Source organism: Limanda limanda, chromosome 17 (genome assembly GCF_963576545.1).
Source record: "Limanda limanda chromosome 17, fLimLim1.1, whole genome shotgun sequence".
Lineage (NCBI taxonomy): Eukaryota > Metazoa > Chordata > Actinopteri > Pleuronectiformes > Pleuronectidae > Limanda > Limanda limanda.
This window is the reverse complement of record NC_083652.1, coordinates 923,123-927,055: the sequence shown is the minus strand read 5'-3', so window position 1 is coordinate 927,055 and position 3,933 is coordinate 923,123. Positions and strand designations below refer to the sequence as shown.

The 3,933-nt window shown below is 42.5% G+C and overlaps 1 pseudogene; it reads left to right on the top strand.

The window, feature by feature from the left end:
* The first annotated feature begins 1,945 nt into the window (after positions 1–1,945).
* Positions 1,946–3,445, top strand: LOC133023132 (putative nuclease HARBI1; annotated as a pseudogene).
* Positions 3,446–3,933: the final 488 nt, after the last annotated feature.

Here is a 3,933-nt window from a genome sequence, read left to right as displayed (position 1 = left end):
GGTTCGGCTCTATTGGCCTTTTAACTATCTTGGATAGGGCATCAAATATAGAGGACCAGTAGCCCGAGAGTCTCGGACAAGACCAGAACGTATGTGCTAATGTTGCAGGTGAAAAATTGCATCTATTACACGAATCATCAATTGTCGGATACATCTTCGCGACTCTAGCCCTAGACAAGTGCAGTCTGTGTGCTACTTTGAATTGGAGTAGGCCATGTCTGGCACAGATTGATGAGGAGTGTATCCTTGTAAATATATTTGACCATTCAGTATCTGTGATTTGTAAATTCAGATCAGCCTGCCATGCTTCTCTCAGTGCATCAAGTGATGTCGTCTGTAAAGATGAGAGTTTCATATAAATGATGGATATTATGCCTTTATTAGATGGAGCTGTTGGGAACACAGTATCCATGGGCTGTTGTTCAGGGATTGCAGGAAATGATCTAGTTTGTTTACGAGTCCAGTCTCGGACCTGTAGAAATCTTAAAAAATGTGATTTTGGTAAATCAAATTTAGTTCTGAGCTGGTCAAATGAAGCAAAAATACCTGCTATGTACAGATCTTTAAATGAGACAATACCTTTCTCACGCCAGACTATGAAAGAGTCATGCTCAAGTGAGGGAGGAAACTGATGATTTGCCACAATTGGGGCACAAAGCGAGCTAGTCTGCCAACCGAAGTGTTTTCGCACCTGAGCCCATATACGCAGAGAATGATAGACAAGGGGGGCACTAGAGACACGGCGTGGTGTAGTAGGCATTGCTGAATACAACAAGGCTGGGAGGGATAATGTGAGGCTCGCATCAGCCTCCATTTGGACCCAGGCAGGGGCTTCGTTGTTAGCATAGGTTTGAAGCCAGTAAGCCAAGGCTCTTAGGTTACTTGCCCAATAGTATAGTTGGAAATGAGGTAAAGCCATCCCACCCACCAATTTGGGTCTTTGTAAAAATTCCTTACGGATACGAGGTGGTTTCTTATTCCAAATGAAATCAGAGATGATCTTATTGAGATGTGAAAAAAAAGATTTGTTGATAAAGATTGGTATAGTTTGGAACAGGTATAAGAATTTTGGTAATATGTTCATTTTTATTATTCTGCCACTTATTTTTAATGTCCACTGATTTGGCCGACCACTCCTCAAAGGTTTTATTGAAATTGTTGACTATCAAAGGAGGGTATGTTTGTTTTGTTTTGTTTATTTTGTAAATTAATCACTTTTCTGTTTATGTTTCCTTTCAAACTCTGGGATCTGGGCTCCATGTCTTCACAACCCACTCCCAACTGGTGTCAACTCCACCTCCTCCACCCTGACCGACTATACGCCCTGCGCCTGGCTTGTTACAGTGCAAGCTTAAACACCTGGCCTGTAGGCGAGTTTAAATTCAACAAAAGGATCTTTACAAGGCTAAGATCCAGATCTTTGACTCTTAAACTCCGTATAACAAATTGAAAAAGCCTCACTGACAATTCATGATAATTTTGTTCTTGGAGTAGATCTAAAAGAAGCTGATATCTGAACAGCTCGCTCCTACACCCTGTATGGTCACACAGATCTGAATGGCCCTGGATCTTCTACTGGCAGGAAAGGGTTGTGTGTGTACTATGATAGGAAGTTCTTGAAAGAGGTGCCCTCTCCACCTCTACGTACCATGACATGACATGGCTGTAGACTCTGAAATTACTGAATAGATCACCACAGCTCTGATGAAGGAAAACATGCCTCATCCCCCCAGCTGATCAGAGGCCTGTTTCAGGTAGCTGGTTTTGAGGCAACCCCGAGTTTGTTCGCTCTGAGTTAGTGGAAACTCTGGGTTTTCCGTTTCAGGTAGCAGGTTCAGCGCAACCGAGAGTTAGTTGCTGCGGCAACATACGCCGTGGACCTAACCTGCTCGGGAGGTAGTTAGACCTACTCTGAGTTTGTTGTCTATAAGGCTGAAGGCAGCTCTCCGACAGAAGGAAGTGTTAGAAATGGCATGTCCTTTTCTACGAGAGCCCGTGGACGTAGAGGCTGCGATCCTCAGAAGGAATCTCCGTGAGGAACGATTATTAAGACCCCGGTTGGATATACTTTCTTTTCCTGATAATTTTCTTCACGAGCGCTATCGTTTTTCAGCGCAATCTATCATTTATTTAGACCACCTTCTCAGCCCCCATGTTAACTGTCAAACGCACCGGGGGCATGCTTTAAGTTCAATACAAATTATTTGTGTGGCACTTGTTTTTTTGCAAACGGCAGCTTTCTTTACAACGTCGGTGACGCCGAGCACATTTCAAAGGCAACCGTGTGTCGGTCTGTCAGAAATGTGACTTTGGCACTGAAACGTTTTCTTTACACGTTTGTGATGTTTCCAAGTCACCGACCTATACGAACAATCAAGGAAGAGTTCTACAGAATTGCAGGTAACAGTAGCAACAATGTAGCCTATTTGTTTCTTGGAACGTTTTAATGTAATAAATAATATGCACAATTTAATTAAATTAATTAATTTGTAATGTTCTAGATTTTCCGGGTGTCATCGGGTGCATCGATGGAACTCATATTCCTATTAAAGCTCCTTCAGTGAATGAAGGAGACTATGTTAATAGGAAGTCCTTCCACAGCATCAATGTGCAGGTACAGGTGAAGGCCTAGACCTTCAGCATTTTAAATTAAAGATACTTAACAAAACAGCCTCTGTATCTAATTATACTCCTCTGCAATTTGAAGGTTGTATGTGATGCCAGTATCATCACCCATGTGGAGGCAAAGTGGCCGGGGTCTGTGCATGACGCACGCATATTTCGGGAGTCTTATCTGAGCACTCGCTTTGCCCGTGGTGAGTTAAGCCTATATTTGAAGGATTTAGAATCCATATTTGTTCAGATGATTAATATTTCACCTGTATCGTAGGAGAGTTCGACGGTCATGTTTTAGGTGACAGAGGGTACCCCTGCCAGCCTTGCCTTCTGACCCCGTATGTCGATCCCGTGCCAGGACCACAGCAGCGCTACAACCTGGCGCATATGAGGACGAGAGCCAGGGTCGAAAACACGTTCGGGATCCTGAAGGCAAGATTCCAGTGCCTCCAAATGCTGCGAGTCACACCAGAAAGGGCATGTGACATAATAATTGCATGTGTGGTTCTACACAACATCGCGATTTTGAGAGGGGAAAATTGCCCACCTGCATTTGCAGATGAGCAGCACATAAACCCAAACCATGCCATGGATCCACAGGACGGAAGGGTGGTTAGAGAAAGACTCTGCCAAAATCATTTTGTTTGAGTTTTCTATGTAGTTAAATGTATTTTATTATTTCCGAAATGTTTTCTTTGGCATTCTTTCGCCTTCCTGTATGATAGTAAACTCGTGTGACAGACCCAGCCTCTGGTAGGGGGTGACACTGTTCAACAAAATAACTTGTCCCACCACAGCCCGTGTTCTAATAAAGACAATCTACTTTTTATGAGGATTTCTTTATTTCCTGAAAGCACAAAAAAAAAAAAGGTCATTCATATTGGGTATGTTTTTGGAGCAGGAAACAGTATCCCAGTTTGTACCTCACCCACCTTTAACTTATGTTCCAAAATTTGGATCTCCAAAGCATCCTTTTGCATCTTTTGCCTAATGTGGTCCATTTCCAAGTCTGCTTTGTTTATTTGTTTTCCCAGATAGATTTTATAGAGCTCTTTGACTGGAAGCTATAGGAATGCAAAAGATGACATTGGATTTCACAGTGCCAAGTACAGCGTTTCATTATAATTCCAGGGAGAATCTTACAGAGGTAAGCTGTGAAGTAGAGCTAGAAGTGGATGGCCTCTCATTGAATTCGATTTCATCCTGTTTGAGAGAAAGAAGATGTCAGTTTTAAACTGTACAACGCTATCATCAACTTTTAGATGTTAATTTTAAAAGGTGTTAACCTCAATAGGCCTTTCCTCTTCCCTGTCAAAT